The following is an 18,290-nucleotide window of genomic DNA, read 5'->3' as shown; positions in this document are numbered from 1 at the left end:
GGAAAGGATGTTACAATATCCATTGTTTAATGTAAGTTACAACATTCATCATTACACAAGTTTCCCCTGAAACGTTTTCTGTATGTTCGTCAACAAACTTTGTCACTGTAACCGACGGCTTGCGTTCTGAGGATTAAACCGCTAAAGCAACTAGCCCGTGTGTCCATCACTCCTAACTAGCAAATAGATTGATGTTTTTAGGAGCACTTTTCGAAGATTTTGTGACAATATTAACTTTTTCCATAAGATCCTGTGTCGGTCTAAGAAGTTTTTCATCCCAGACGGGACCCTCAGGCGACAATATTACTGTCTTGGACACGAGGGTACTGTGGTCTATATATATATATATATATATATATATATATATATATATATATATATATATAACGTACTTCTAAAAGAAACACTCAACAATCTCTGCCTTTCGTCGCTGACCTGCCTGGTTATGTTCTGCTACTAATTCAGGATGTTCAAGAGGCAATGCAGCAACGTCCTCTGGCTCATCAAGAGGAAGGCGGTTCATTATTGCTATATTATGTAGAACTGCACAGGCTAGAATGATATTTTGGGTGATGGCTAATTTGGTACGGACTGGCTTTGATAATACAGCAAACCTTCTCTTTAAGATCCCAAAAGTATGCTCTATAAAGTTTCTTGTCCGAGCATGGGAGGCATTGTAACGTATTTCTTTATCAGTTGTAGGAGCCAAAAATGGAGTTAAAAGAAAAGAGCGGCAAACATAGCCAGTCACCTATGAGAAACCCTCTGTAATTTCCAGTCTCCAGTATGGTAGCTAGCCTGCTTTCAGAAAAAATCCTTGAATCATGTCCACTGCCTGCCCAATTCACAACTAAATTTATAAATTTTAAATTGGCATCACACACACCCATTACAGTAATGGAAAAAAAATCTTTTCTACACCTATACAGCTCTGGATTATTTCCCCCTGGACTTTTGATTGGAATATGTGTTCCATCAATACAGCCAATGACCCCAGGTATTCCTGGCACTCTTGAGAACTGCTGCATTGTTTCTTGCTCATCTGCTGGTTGTGGAAATTTGATAAATTCAGGTGCAAGGTGGGCAATGGCTGCTGACACTCTTTTAAGGCATATGGACACACTGGGCTGAGCCATGTCTGTGCAGTCACCTACAGTGAGCTGGAAGTCACCTGTTGCCATGTACCTGAGAGCCACTAGTAGTTGGAGTTTCGGTGTGATCCGTAGCCCTGTGTGGGAAAAGTTTTATTTAACCTTATGGATGTGCCATGTCTTTCTGTGTATAAATTTTTTCATGTGTGTGTGTGTGTGTGACATTTCCTGTACTCTACTTTGCTGTTGACACTGTTGGCCCATTTATAATAAAGATGAATGAGAGCTGAAATGCTTGGCAATTTCATTTGGGAATGTGTAAAACATGAAATCAAAATGGCATTATAGCTAAAGGTCATTTGGTAGTTGAGGGAAATGAAGTCAAAGAGTCCATATAAACTAATGAGGCTGAATGATTTGGAAGTGGAGTATATGAGTGTCTTCCTACTGCTTTGAATTTCAAAAAGCAGACTTCACTGGTCTACCATATGACCCGCCAACATGTCGTAAGGATACCCCTGCTAATACTGTACCAGTACACCAGTCCTGCATGAGACAGTCTTAGCATGAATTCAATATGGATGGTGGGTGTTAGTGCCAAAGTGGTGACGTGTGGAGGTGGTATGCAGGGGGACAACTGGGACTTGAGGATAGGCTTTGATGCCTTTGTCCAGAGTCAGACACATAAAAAAATAATAATAATAATAAAAAAAAATTAGTCTGATGAACAATGATGGAAGTTTATAGGTTGAAGTGCAGAGGCGACAACAGAAAAGAAGGGCTGCCGGCCCAATAACAGCAGTGATGAGAAGTAGGAAAATGAAGTTGACACGAACTTGCCTCACAACATTACTGAAAACACCACTGTAACTTATTGCTGGTGTTTCCTGTAGCAATAATATACTATAAATGATATCGCAATAATAGCAGATTTCAGCTATACTCTGTTAGTGTGATCTGCTTGTGATGTAAGAATTAATAAATATAGTGGACCCAGTACAATCAAAACATGTTTAAGAGCCATCCTGCGGGCGTGGATGCAATTAACATGGTCCCTTCAGACCATTACATGGTGCATTTAACTCACACCTAAAGCCTGAAAAAATGAGCTTGGCCGCAACTTGCTTACTAATATGCATTCAAAAGTCATGCAATACCTTTCAGAGGTAAGCAGGCTCAACATAAGTTTAAGATAGACATTAGAGATGCTTAACACAACAAACCTAGCGGGGGGGAATTCTTCTCTTCATTTCTTTTGTTACATCCCTCACCCTACCTGGTGGGGAGCACTTTCTAAACATTTTTTTCTTTATCTCTCTCTCTCTAAGTTATGTCTCAGTGTTTTTTCCTGTTTTCTTTTGTTATAAGCCTATGGTTGATCTACTGTTATATTGCTTTAAAACAGTTACCAGTACTGAGATGTTTAAAAGTGGGAGATATGGCAAAAATTGGCCACAAGCCCTGGAGTTTGCTGCTGAGATAAGCCTGCACAAGTTGGGTCAGTCATTTAACATGGATTATAGTAATGGCTTTCAGTGCTGCATTTGAAGAATGTACACCTGCCAGATTTGGCTAAATATATGAAAGGGTTATACTATAGCTAGTACAAAATTTGCATTCAATAATAGTAAAGCTATACTGAGATAACTATATCTTCCTGTTTCTGAACAGCTGTAGGTACCACTGTAGAAATGAATACAGGAAATGACTTGCAATGAGAACTGTTGTAGGGGGATTGTTGAACACGCTGAATGAACAACTGCATGCATGAAAACTGCAATGACAAATAACTCAATGCAAGAATACCTACAGCCATAATAACTGTTTTTTCCTTTTACTGATGCAATCACAGAGACGGTTATTGTGAAAGAATCGACTGGCAGAGCACAGTAATGTAAATGATATAGGCTAGGGAAATATGAAACGATGACCACCACTGATGAGGGGTGAGAATAAAATAGGCTTTTTCGAAATGAAATAGACCACGCGCATAGTATACGCTTATCGCAGTTCTTCACGGCGGCTCAACTTGATAGAGGTTAATTATGCTGCATGCTGCGACCTCTGATCCTCTCTTTCCAAAGTAGATTATCATATGAATGTAACTGATCAACATAATTAATTCACGTACACGGCGCTTGATACTGTTGTCATAATTGTGAAATATTATGTATCAGTTATATGTTCGCATATTAATCGACAATAGGCTACGTGTCACTAGTGGAAATAGTGAAGGATATGATGACTACTATTTCGTAAAAAAAAAAAAAATGCTAGACATTATCCTTATAAATCATAAATACTGAATTCCCTGCCTCCTGATTTAAAAAAAAAAAAAAAAAAAAAAAAAAAAGATTATTTGAAAGAGTCGAGGAGCGGATTCAAATGGAGAACGCATGGCCATTGAAATATGAAAAATACAGTACCATTAACATTATGCAGAATCTAGAAAAATTATTACAGATAACACGTACTGTATGTCTATCATACATCTGCGACAGACTAAATTCTGGACTGCTTAAACACATCGTTATGTTGCAAACTTTTATGTTTGGGATACTCCTCAGTTTGTGTGTTCGTACGCTTGTATGTATCACGCAGTGTTACCAGAACATTGCATCGATCCATCCAGCAGAGGGGTGATGTTCTTATCTGAGTAGCTGGTCATGTTCATCTGTGATGTAATGTTGAAGCATCAGAAGTTGTTTTAATTGTGTTCGTATCAGACAATGTTTTTACCATCAAAGTCCCCAGTAATTATAAACTTAGACGTCTGTTTTAAGGAGGGAAACTGAAAGTTGTACTGGACTAAAATAGCACAGCCTATCCTAGGGGTAATATAATTGTTATAAGTGTTGTAAATGTTGATTGCTTGTTTGTAACTAGCGTTGAAACTGGCTGACCATTTCAAATGTGGTGCCATTTTGGAAAAGAAGGGCCGCCGAGAGAATTGGAAAGTTCCGGGCCAGGACTAGTGTGGGGCCCCTACCCCTGCAGTAGGTAAAGGTAGAGGTGGGGGGGCGTACGCTACATGTATATGTAACATAATTTTTTTATTACTTCAACAACTTAGAAATACATTCCAATTAACTGTTGACCAGGAATAGCTTCATCCATCAGTGATAAGATATACACATGATACACATGTGTAATTATTACAAAAAATACAAGAAAAGCAATAACCAAGCACTAAATTGATAATAATACAACAAAAGCAATAACCAAGCACTAAATTGATAATAATACAAGAAAAGCAGTAACCAAGCACTAAATTGATAATAATATAAGTAAAATCATAATACAAAACTTAAAGATTACATACAGAACACACATATGGCTCATTCATTTTACAAACAATAGTGCTTTCCTTGCTTTCCTCTTGGCAAAATTATGAAGCACAATATCAAGATCAAGAGATCTTACAAGTTGAGACTCAATACTAAGTCTAGCTAAGTCCACAAGTCGAGCTTGGGTCACTGTTGTTCGTAGAAAATTTTTTATCAGCTTGAGTTTGCTGAATGGGCACTCTGCAGAGGCGACAGTAGCAGGGATTTTTAGCAGAATGCGCAGGCTGACAGATACATTTGGGAAGAGCCCTTCTAGTCTGTACTCTGTCATGCAGTTCAAAAGCTGCAATGGGCTTAGTTGGTTCTGCCAAAATTTGAGCGATGAACTGTTGATAGGTGCCTCACTTCCATCACGATATCATGACCAACATCGGCAGGATACTTATCTCCCAGTGATTTTGATTTCAGTTCCAGCTCCTCTGCTACTATTGTTAGGTACTTCCAGAGGAAACTGAAGTTTTCTGAAATATTCTTGGCAGCTTTGAATCTAACAGTGAGTCCACCAATTACATTATCCAATAATACATAAAACACAGACTTTCTGAAATATGCTTCTTCAGGTGATTCATTTGCTTCATTTTGTTCTGATAAATCTGTATCTGCTGTGGCGTCACCATCATCATGAAATCTTTTTTTGCATTTAGCTCCAGCTGCTTTACCATGTCCATGATGCAGATTCACCTCGATGTCCAGGTTTGAAGCAACTAGCTTTGCTTCATTCCACATAGCATTCCAGTTATTTCGGAGATCTGTCATTTCTACAAGCAAGCCCTCTATGTTTGACACTTCAACATCCAGTGTCGCATCTCTGGCTTGAATAACTTTATTCAAGAAGTCATATGGAACTAGGACTTTGTACCATACAACAGACATTATCACACAAATGAAAGATGTCACATAAGACAAAGTTTCATTAATTTCTGTTTTTCTTTTGGCAGTTATGTTCAGCTCCAAGAGGTCTTCCAGTGCTAATTTGATGCCAGGCAGGTGGGCTGCAAAAGGCTTCACACTTTCAACACGATCAGACTACCGCTTGCCAGATACGCCATGAGGAGAGCAGCCAGTGCAATTCAACATCATTTCCCATCGCTTTGGGCTAGAGTTAAACAAGTTGTAAACAATTTGGATATTCCAAAGTATGTGAAGGCTTCAGGGATTCATTCTGCAGCGTCAGTTCCACACAAGTTGAGTGTATGGCAACCACATGGTGAAAATATAGCTGCTGGACAGTGTTCAAGTATTTTTGATTTTGCACCATTATATTTTCCAGCCATGTTTGCCCCATTGTCGTAGGCCTGTGCTTGACAATCAGAGAGTGGAATACCATGCTCTTGCAATGTATCAACAACCATCTGAACTATTTCATTTCCTCTTTTGTCACTATAGTCTACAAATTTGAGGAATCTTTCTACAATATCACTCTGATATTTATTCTGAATTATATAGCGCAGCAAGATTGTTGTTTGCTCAACATGCGATGAAAAATCCGGCGTGGCATCAACTATTACTGTAAAGTACTTTGCAGTCTGTTTTTCTTGCCAGATGCGCTGTTTTACAGGATCGGAACACTGTAATTAATTCATTTTGAGAATCAGCAGAAAGGTAATATGCTTGCAAGTGGTCGCCTTTTTCCTGTGACTCTTTCACTTGTAACACATGTTCTTTTAAGACTGGATCCCAGTGAGACAACAGCTCTGTTAGCCCCCCAAACTTTCCATTGCTTATGTCACCAATATGCTGGGAACGACCCCGAAAAGCAAATCCAGGTTCTCCCAGGAATAGTGAAACATCAATGATTCTCTTCATAATGTTGTACCATTTGACAGATTCTGTTTCAATTGATGCCTCCAGGAGATTATTACCACCTCTGCCAGATGACAGGCGTCTTTCTAATTCACGTCAAGCTAGATAGCATCCCCTATAACTATTGCTTTTTTCATGTTCTGGGATGCGATCATACAATTATCGCCATTTTCCAGCAGCTGACCATGCTTCAGCTAATGACAGTGCAGATTTGGATGCTGTGCTGATGTTGCAACATATATTACTCCAAAATAATCTAAATGGAAAACAGTACAATGCTTGTTTAAGTTGACTCCAGACAAGCCAATCCCTGACATGTTGCTCTCCGTTAACATTTCGAGATTTTAGGATGGTTTCTGGAAACATTTTGTTATTTATGTCTTTACGAAATGTTTTAGGATAGCCAGTGTGACCTCTGACAACATAATTTTCTACGTCTACCTGAGAAGGACACTCAGTTGCGAGAGGTCCAGTGTCAAGTCCAGTGTTACTCCCCATACCCTTCTCTTCACCAGTTTCTCAGACGCTGCACCCATTGCCTCACTGCCAGTTTCAACACTGAAATCCACTTCCTTTTCCAAATCCTCATTTTTCTTCCCCTTTCCGTGCCCCAAATCCACATTTTTCTCATCCACCTTTTGTTCCAGATCTGCATTAGGTTGAATTATTTCATCTGCCCTTTTTTCCAATTCCACATTTGCTTCATCTGTCTTTTGTTCCAAATCCACATTTGCCTCTTCTTCTCAATCCACTTTTATATTTGTATCAGCTTAATCTCGTTCCCTTGGCCTTGTCCCACAAACTTGAAAGTGTGTCTGCAGCCCTTGTTTTTCATTCTCACTGCGTTTTTGTTTTTCCTTGCGTTTTAAGCTCCTGATTTATGGGAAGAGATGTTGGAAGACGTCACATCACATTGATCATTGGTCATTTTGGGGGAAATTGTAGAAAGACTTGCCCTCATGATGTGTCTACTTCACAAGCATTATTCTGGATGAAAGAGCAAAAAATTACTGTGCAGTCGCTGCAAACGTTAATCCTACAACTCTACACATGATTACACAATACATTAAGATATCCATTGATATCACCAAAATATTTGGGGATCTTTCACTGTTATCATTTATAATGAAGTTATTATTTCTCGTAATGTATTTCACTGTTTACTACAAAACACACATACAAGTACTTAAAAGTATTAAAGTTACTTTGCTCATTGTTTTAAATGCAAAATATTAACCCAGGAAGCCTTTATTATAAGATTTATATTTTTATATTGTAAACAGATAAAGCAATGACAAAAATTCATTGGATTCCTGGAATTGATTGTAATATTGATGACATTTTGACGTCACATTTCTTTGATCCTTCTAAAATGACGTCAGTTAGTTTGAAATTTTTGTGACCCATTTATAGCCTGTGTGTGCATTTGATTACTTTCATAACAAAAAGTACCTCAAGAAATCATTTGAATTATTTAAGAAAATATATATATTTGTATAAGTCACAATTTGAGATAATAATATTACAAGAAGATAACACTTTAAAATTTGGACATTTGTGTTCAAAAGCTAAAATAACCATTGTGTTCTGAGAAAACCCAGTCTGTTTACTAATAGCATGACCCACATAAGATGCACGTACTCTTAGCCTCATTTTCAAAATGTAAACAATGGCTATCTGCATAAGGTTCATACAACCCTACAGGCTACAATCATATTGGTAATGCATAAAAATAATGAAAAGTTGACTGTAAAAACACGAAAATGGCGTACCCAAAACATTCACGTGACGTTCATGGACACGAAGAGCTACAGGCCTATATACAGCCTTTGTAACGGCTGTCCTATCTCCCTTAGGTCGTATGGATAGCCTATAGTCATTCTACCTGTCAAATCCGGCTTTTGGCCCAATTCGTCCCTATTATTAAAAAATTGTATACAATAGAGGTTTTGAATTATTTTCCCAACATACTCATGGGCCTCCCCAAGATCCCACGAGCCTCGGGGCAATGCACCGGCTGACCCACCCTCTCGGTGAGCCTGTGGAAAAGTGATTGTGTTGTCCTTGGTTTGCCTATGCAGAGGATGGATGTGTGAATGTAAGTGATGAGGCCTCCTTTACGGCGTCAGCTCTGTTTATGTGGATGCATGAGTAATGTCTGATGTGTGGAGTTTTGTGAATGCATATGGCCATGTTTCTTGTAAGAGCGCAACTGTATGTTGTGCCCCAGAAGAGTCTTCAGTCAGTGGTATTTTGGTGCGGAGGCCCTCGACATTTAGCCGAAATATTCTTTTGTTGCGTGTTCGAGATGTGCGTCTATAGGATCGATCAGTGCTCTCGGTGTGGTGTTTGTACGCAGTGGCCGAGTTGCGTTGGCAGTGGTTCTGTGAACATGGGGTTGCAATAGGATGTGGGGGGAATTATGTCTGGTCTCACAGGAGGAATATTTGTGGATATGCTCTGCCTGTCACTTGCCCAAGTGCTGTGGTAGGCTATTGTCTGATATTTGTTAGTGTACTGCATGTGGTGTGGATCTCTTCTCCGCAAGAGATCATGGTTCTCTTGGCCACTGATGTGTTTGCTGCCTCTAGTCTCTCTCTGTCGAGAGAGAGAGACTAGAGGCAGCAAACACATCAGTGGCCAAGAGAATCAATTTTTATTGTTTGCAACCATAGATATGACTCTTTAACAGTATTTTGCCCCTATCCTCGGGTTGTGTGTGTGTGTGTGTGTGTGTGTGTGTGTGTGTGTGTGTGTGTGTGTGTGTGTGTGAGAAAATAAATAAATAAATAAACAAATAAGAGTAAACATTAAAAACTCTAATAACAACTAAGCAAATAGTAAATTTAATCCTTTAAATCGTGGGTATATATATATATATATATATATATATATATATATATATATATATATATATATATATATATATATATATATTGTGGGTCCATGAAATTGGATCAGTAGGTTATCTGTGGTTTTTAGTAAGTAAAGTTCGACATATCTAAGTGTAGTTCACACAGTGGGTCCATCAATATTTTTTACAAGCTTTATGGCAAAATATAAGACCAAGAAATTCTTTACATATACACTCATCAGTGCATTTGTGGATTAAACCATAGACACGCAATTCAACACTGTATGTGACAGGCAGCAGGGGAAGTGGCCACCATTTGCAGCCATGCAATATATAATCCTACACATCTTTCTGGACACCAGTTCACTTAGTGTGTACTGTGGAAGCCTCCTCCATTCTTCTGCACTGCCTGGACCAGTTGTCATCTGTGTTATGGTTTTTGGTCACGCGATGATAGGCGCCTCTTATGATAATCTCACATATTCAATAGGGTTTTAATCAGATGAGACGGCTAACCATGGTAATATATTGACGTTCTCAGCCCGCAGAAACTCAGTTCGACACGAGCAGCATGTGGACGCGCGTCATCTTGTTGCGACGTTGTTACACCTGGATGGTCGAGTAGAAACGGGACCACATGTAGCCTGAGAACATTGTCGACGTATTCTCGAGCTTGACAATCTTTGAATGATGACACCCCATGCTACGGGCTACCTCACGTTGCGCAATGCCACCCTCTAGCATCCCTATGGGATGATGACTTTCAGTGCATGATTAACGTGGCATGCTGTCAGTCTTTCAAGAAATAACAGACCGTACGCCTCTTACACACGGCCTAACCTTTGTCCTAATCGTAAAACACCCAGTTGTTCCATTTCCACTAATAGGCAGCGAATGGAATGAGTTGAATAGATTAATCTTATCTCTGAGACACCGCTTAGTCAACAAAACGAATCTTTTTGTTCAGATGGGTGTTTTATGAGGTCATGATCATATCAAATGAGATCAGTGCTGGAAAAGAGGAATGGTACACGAATTATTGCATCTGTTATAGGTGATGCTTTTTTCCCTCAGCTTTTTTCCCTCAGTATATATATATATATATATATATATATATATATATATATATATATATATATATATATATATATATATATATATATAAAATAACAGAACAGAGGAAGGAAAAACAAATGTATACAAAAAAAATTAATCCATACACCAGATTACTGGTGCCCTCCACTCATAAAATATCTTTAACAGTTGGACTTGAACAGCTGTAGGTTGATGTTTGGAGGGAAACAACTCTGGAGAAGCGAGTTCCAGAGAGATACAGTTTGGGGAATGAAAGAATTCTGATAGGCAGAAATTCTGCAATATGGCTGAGTGACGTTCCAGTCACGAGTGCTGCCAGATGCCCGTGTAGCATGAGAGAAGGCACAGAGAGGTGGCACAATGGATGCAACTTCGTCTGATCATTTGCCATAAAAATATCTGTAAAATAATGTTAGGGAGGGAACATTCCTTCTTACCTGTAGGGAAGGTAGTTTGTTTATAATAGCAGAGTTATTAATAATTCCAACAGCTTTGTTCTGAATTTTGTCTAGTTGTTTTAAGCAACATCTGCACATCCATTCCACATGGGTGAGCAATATTCAAGCAGAGAGTGCACATGACTGTTATAAATTATAGTTAACTGCTTGTCAGTGAAGAAGTTACGGACTCTGTACAATATTCCAAGTTTCTTTGAGGCGGTTTTAGCAAGTGATCTGACATGAGAGGTCCAGCTGAGGGCATTGTTAAGTGAGACACCGAGAATTTCAATATTTTTGGAGCTGGGAATATTAGTAGCATTGAAAGTAATATACGAATCTGGCAATATCTGTCTATTAGTAAACTGTATATATTTGGTTATACTAGCATTAAATGAGACAAGGTTGTTTTGTCCCCATTCATTGCTTGTACAAAAGTCTTGATTTATGGAGACGGCTGTTTTGAGTTGAGAGTTAGAGATATTAGACTTTGTAAATGGGTGTCTGAGTGTCAATGAACTATGTAGTGTTGAGTTATCTGCATATGAGTGAATGGGATTGTGGGTGACAGATAAGAGATCATTATTATGAACCAGGAACAGGGTTGGTGCCAGAACTGATCCCTGTGGCATGCCGGCGTTAACTGAGTGGAAATTGGAATATACTTTTACTTTTATTTTTCTGTTGCTGAGATATGAGGAAAGCAGAGGAACAAAAGATGTTAGTTCATAGCAAGGGAATTTGGACAGCAGGGAACGGTGCCACGCTCTGTCGAAAGCTTTAGAAATATCAAGGGCTACGCATGAGTTTCTCCATGTAGTTTGATTAATTGATGGATGGTGTGAGTCAGAAGATTGAGTATGTCAACGGTGGATCTTTCCTGGCAAAAACCATATTGTCTACCACTAATTAAGTTGTTGGATTCAAGATGTTTGACTATGTGCTTATTAATTAAAATTTCAATTACTTTACCAAGAGAAGATGTGACAGCTATTGGTCTGTAATCAGAGGGGTCAGAGGAACTTCCTTTCTTTGGAATTTGGTGGATATTGGCTTCTTTCCATGAGTCAGGAAATGAAGAAGTACGTATGCATAGTCTGAATAATTTAGCTAGAACAGAGGCACATTCTGGGGAACACTTTCAAAGCAACTGAGGGAATTCCACCTCGTTCTGGAGCTTTGATGGTAGGTATATTGTCTAGGATGGATTTTACGTATCTTGTCTGTACTTTAAGTGGAACTATTTCGGGTGAGTCAAGTTCTAGTACTGGGACGTTCTGGCTGACTTCCTCAATGGTAGAATTTTTGACAAATGTACTGGCGAAGATATCTGCTTTCCCATGCTGGTTATTTGTAATGTTGCCATCTGAAGATTTTAGTGGGGGAAAGAATGATGACTTGTTAAAGTAATTATTTAAAAAATTGAGGGTTGACCAGAATATTCTATTGTCATTACGGTTGTTAAGTAGTTTTCATGCTTGATTTTGAAGAATGTTGATTTAGTGAGATTTATTACAGCTTTTGCATGGTTTCTGTCAATTTGAAATGAGAAAGTGATTCAGATGTTTTTTAAGTAAGAGTTATATGCTAATGACTTTTGGGCTGTTGCTCTGGCACAGTTGCCATCAAACCATTTTGGAGAGTTCGATCTTTTAGTGGACTGTTGCCTTGGTATGAATAAATCCATACCAGCTAGATTAAGTCGCAAATTTGGGACTGGGTAGAATTGGGATCACTAGAGAAGAAAGACTGCCATGGAATGTCAGCAAGATACTTTCTAAATCCATCCCAGTTTGCCCTATCAAAGTGCCATCGGGTCATCCTGACATATTCAGAATGGGGAGGTTTGGGGAGGCTAACTACTGAGACTTTGATGAGATTGTGGTCAGAGGATCCAAGTGATGACAGTACCTCTAACCTGCATTTATCTGAATTATTTGTCAGGAATAGATCCATGAGATGGGTATTATGGTCAGGATTACCTGGTATTTTGGTTGGTTGTTTTACTAACTGCGTGAGATTTAACGATTCTGCAAACAGCTTGCACTCTAGACCAACATCATCAGTCCTGGCATAATGCCATAACTATTCTACATTATGTACTTTAAAATCACCCAAAATGGTAATTCCGGTGCTAAGGGCAAGGTCAGTGGTGCAGCCAGGGGGAGGGGGGAGCACGAGGGCCCGGGCTTCCCCCGAAATTTCTACGTGTGTTCGAGAACAGACTGCGAATCTTAAATGTCGAATACTTGTTTAATCCAGGGTGTAATACTCGGTATGTCACATATTTGGAGAACTGAAAAATATGCAGTTCTGAGTAAAAAGTCTTGTATACATATATACTTGTAAGACTTAGTTTACTTTAGGTGCGAGACAGATTTTCAAATTTATGCACGGGGAGCTGCTGGCGCCCAGATAGGTAAGGAGAGGAGGCGGGAAGGGAAGGAAGAAACGTGTGCCACTCCGCAAAATTTTCAGTTTTTTTATGTACCATATGACACATTATCTTCCAAACTTGAAACTCCGCTACTAACAGGTTTATGTAATTAACTAGTTAGGAGTACCTGTGGGCATGTGGGCCTACATGTGGCAGAATTGGCAAGAAAAATAAACTATCGTGGCAACGTTTACCGGCCATCAGTTGAATGTCACTCGCTCACCATGCCTGTGCCATCAGTCATCAGTCAACTCTCAATCTCTCAATAGATCGTGTTGCACCAATGACCAGTCCATACAACTTGCTGATTTTGCTTCTTGCACGCTGTACTGTGACAAGAAGTGAAAAGACGTATTCCGTGGGTTTCCCTGAATCACTTTATTACGAAACGGAAGCAGTCTCGGCAATTAAATAAACTGGACTTCATGAGTTAAGTTCTAAAAGGTCACTTTATGTTTAGCAAATTCATTACATTGTAGAGGATATTATTCCTGCCAGTAATAATAACAAATGATAATGTCATGCCGTGAGATCTACATAAGTGTGGGTGCACACAGAAACTGGAAGCCAATGACTGCTTAAGATTTTTCTTGTGATATATTTCAGGCTTTAGCTACCTGTGCCCTGTGTGGCAATCATCACTGAAGTAAACTAATCATCACTGAACTAAGTGAAGTATTTAACAGACGATGGATTTTCATAGACATTATCGTTGAGTGTGGTAAGTTGGTACAGTGCAGGACACGGGGTGATTTGGAACAGTGGGCACTGCAATGACATGTGCCAAGACATTTCCATTTTATGATGCCCATGCAATAGTCCTGCCCCAACTTTACAAATGTTGTTAATACTAGTTTTCTATAGAACCATGAATAATGCATGAAAAATGTGCAAATATGATAAGGTAGCATTCTGACCTTTGTGGAATTTCATTTTTGAAAATACACATATTTTGCCAATTTTCCCTTCCCACAGTCAGTTTTAGAGCTAAAACTCTACTTTTTAGTGCAATCTTCAATTGTTATAGTTTTTTATTATTTATCCAGAAAATGCATTTTTACAGCAAAGCAGTGATGAGGGATTAATAGACAATTGTCCTGACTCGCCCACCATTTTTTTTTTTTAACCCAGGGTGAGTTGGGACAACAATTTCATTTGAGATTTTCGGGAGGAAAAACCTACTTTTCATGAAAGGGTAGCATTCTGACCTTTGTAGAATTTCATTTTTGAAAATACACATATTTTGCCAATTTTCCTTTTCCACAGTTTTAGACCTAAAGCTCTACTTTTTAGTGAAATCTTCAATTGTTATAGTTTTTTGTGATTTATCAAGAAAATGCATTTTTACAGCAAAGCAGTGCTGAAGAATTAATAGACAATTGTCCCGATTCGCCCACCATCTATTTATTTATTTATTTATTTTTTTCACCCAGGATGAGTTGGGACAATTTCATTTGAGATTTTCAGAAGGAAAAACCTACGTTTCATGCATTACATACTACTATATTTTATAGTTGTTTTTTTTTTTATGCGAGGAAGAAGGAAGCAAAGGCCATGAGCCCGCAGTAACAGTTCCCTCCAAGAGAAAAACAAAATACAATAGAGAGCCAAATTCAAGATCCGATCATTTTGAGATGCCTGGACACACTGCGTTTGAAAGACTGGAGATCATAGGCAGCAGGAAATACAGACAGAGGGAGACAGTTCCAGAGTTGACCTGTTGCATAAATGAAAGACTGGGAGTAACGGTTAACTCTTGCATTAGAGAGTTGGACAGAAAAGGGATGAGAGTTTGCTGCCAGACGGGTGCTACGTGCCCATCGTAGAGGTGGAGGAATGCAAGCAGACAGTTCAGAGGAGCAGTGACCATTAAAGTAGCGATAGAAAAGAGATAAAGATGCATCAGTGTGGCAAAGAGACAGAGGTTGAAGGGAGTCAGTAAGAGGAGGAGAGTTAATGAGATGAAATGCCTTTGACTCCACCCTATTGAGAAGAGCTGTATGTGGGGAACCTCCCCACACATGAGAGTTGTACTCCACACAGGGGCGGATAAAACCGCTGTATAGAGTCAACAATTGTGCAGGGGTAAAGAAAGAGCGGAGTCGGCTTAGCACACCCAATCTCTTGGAAGCAGATTTTACAAGAGATGTAATATGATCTTTCCAAGATAAGTCCCGAGTAAATGAAACCCCAAGCATGTTCAAGGATGATGCAGGATTAAGCTGAATATTATTAAACATTAGTGGGTATACCTGTGGAAGATTTTGTCATGTTGATAGGTGTAAGAACTGAGTCTTAGATGCATTAAAAACAACCATATTATTTTTACCCCAGTCAGAGATACGAGCCAAGTCAGACATTAGGTGTGTCATAGCCTCATCCCTTGTTTGTTGAAGTAACTGTTGAGATGGGCGTTGCTGGAACCGAATGGAAAGGTGAAGGGTGGAGTCATCAGCGTATGAGTGGATAGGGTTAGATGTACAGCTTAGAAGATCATTGATGAATAAAAGGAAGAGAGTTGGTGATAGGACAGAGCCCTGAGGAACACCACTGTTGATAGATCTAGGAGAAGAACGATGGCCGTCTACAACAGCGGCTGTAGAACGACCAGAAAGGAAGCTAGCGATGAAGGCACAGATAGAAGGATAGAAACCATAGGAGGGTAGTTTGGAAATTAAAGATTTATGCCTTACTCGATCGAAAGCCTTTGAGATGTCAAGTGCAATGGCAAAGCTTTCACTAAAGTCCCGAAAGGAGGATGACCAGGATTTGCTGTATTATGGTGGTTTTGGATGTCAACAAGTAGATATTTCTCATTTTCAGGTTGCATGCATGCCCTTAAGGGAAAATACTGTGATGTGGATTATGGCAAAAAAAACATATATTGGAATAGTGTTAAAAGCAGTGAAAAAGAGTTGTACAATGAAATTTTTGGAGAGAAGAGGAACTGAGAAATGCAACTGACCAGTTTGTGATAATATATTGTGTACTGATGATTTTCGGCAGTATATCATTGCTGGACCTGTCTTATTAGCAGGAACTGTACCTTTTCCGTTGCAAGAGGTGGACAAAGTCTTTCTTGTTTGAAAAAAGCATATTTTTCAGTGAAATTTTTCAGCATAAATTGCTACAGGCAACTTAGTGAAACACTTAACTACAGAATATGTATAGTGCAGTGCGTCCTTAAGTGCGAGGCGTGTGGGGGGGAGGGGAGGTTTATGATGGAAGACTTATGAGGTGGGATGAGATTGGAGTGCATTGGTGTTGTGATGAGGAGGAATAGATTGAGATGGTCTGGGCATGTGGAGAGGATGGGGGATGATAATGGGGTGCAGAAATCGATAAGTGCTAATGTTAGGGGTAGGGTTGCGAAAGTTTGACCGAAAAGGACCCGGGACAAGGTCACCGAGTGTGACCATATGGTGAAGTGCATTGTGTTTTTATATTTCTCATGGTTAGTCATTGTGCCCCCCCCCAATTATATTTCTGGCTGTGCCCCTGGGCAAGATTAAGGTTACTCAACTGTGCGCCTATGTAGTCAAATACACTGGGTTCTGAAAAAGCATTGGGGGAGTGATAGACTACACAGATATATTTGGTTATATTTAGATAATTTAGTTTATACAATGAGTAATCAAAACTGGATGAAGTGAAGTTTAAAATAGTGTCAATTTTATATTGAGATTTGATATAACAACAGGTGCCACCCTTGTTACGGAAATTTGTGAGGAGATGGTAACCAGGAAAACAAAATGGGGATATTTCGGTAGAGAGTGAGATTTGTGGTTCTGTTGAGGAATAGGGCCAGAGGGGATATGGAGTGTAGGAAAAAAATAACTGAATTTAGACTGTTGCTAAGACCACGGATATTGGTGAAGAATAAGGCCGCACCTTCACTTCTTCACTGACAAGCATGACTGGAAATGACAACAGTCACTGCCGGCACAGTTGCTTGGTAGTTACCGGGAGGACCTTGTGCCGCCAGTGCCAGTGGTGGCAATCCGAGGTACCACGTCGTTTGATATTAATAATGCAGTGGCCATTGCTAAAGGGAGCGGGAATAGAAGGTCTGATATCTTACGTACATGTAGCGTAGTGTAGATAGTTGAAGGTAGAGGTATTAAGAGAGTATGCTGGCCTACTCTCTGTGTTAGTGAAAGCACTAAAAATGTTCGGCAAAGGGAGATGGTCAGGATCAAGTCCTGAGGGCTGATGAAACAGGAGCTCCAGCTCTCCCTGTCACCAGCTTGCCATCCACCTTGGGAGTACTGCCCTGTTCGACCAGTGCTACAGTCTATTCCTTCTATATTTGTATCTATCTATCTACCTATCTATATCTTTATCTATCCATCTATCTACCTATCTATATCTTTATCTATCTATCTACCTATCTATCTATCTATCTATCTATCTATCTATATATATATATGGAGCCTCTGTGGTACAGTGGTAAAGTGTGCGTTTTCGTACATTGAAGAACGAGGGTTCGCGCCCCGCCAGGGTAATAAACTATGGTAGTATTCTTCATGCCATGTACTGCATTGGCTGTGGTTGAACCAGGGTCGCATACTGTAAAGTATGTTTGCACCCAGTCGGCTTGCGTGGGCCGATTACACTTGGTTCACAGACTACACACACATCCAAAGCCACTCCAACACAACAGTCACACTTACAAGCACTTCTCACCCTACATACAGTCTCTACCAGACAGCCTAAGCCACTTAGTAGAGATACATTGGCTGTATCGTCCCCACTTTGGTCGGGATATGCCGGTCCTGCAATGGACTCTCAACCGGATGATGAGATTATATATATATATATATATATATATATATATATATTGTTCATTCAGTCATTGCAAGTCCACTACTGAAGAAATGCCTCCCTTAACTTTTTCCACGAATTCTTTGATTGAGCCAATCTCTGCCACGTTTTGCCTGCAAATCTCTCTATTTCATCTTTCCATCTCCTGTGTGGCCTTTTTCTACACGCTAACAATCTCTTGGCGTCCAGTCAGGCAGCTTCTAGCCACATCGTTTATCCTTTACTCTTGCTACATGACCTGCCCACCTCCATTTCTGCTCTTTTATAATATCTATGGAGCCTTTGACTTTAGTAAGCTCTCTCACCCAAACTGATCTTTTAATGTCTCTTTAAAATTTTCTCAACTTTGACTTTTCCACTGTTCTTGGAGAACGGATTAATTGAGTTTCCATCGATTTTGTC

The sequence above is a fragment of the Coenobita brevimanus genome, chromosome 55 (genome assembly GCF_032717465.1).
Source record: "Coenobita brevimanus isolate Jiangsu-jjx chromosome 55, ASM3271746v2, whole genome shotgun sequence".
Classification (NCBI taxonomy): Eukaryota; Metazoa; Arthropoda; class Malacostraca; order Decapoda; family Coenobitidae; genus Coenobita; species Coenobita brevimanus.
This window is presented reverse-complemented; position numbering follows the sequence as displayed.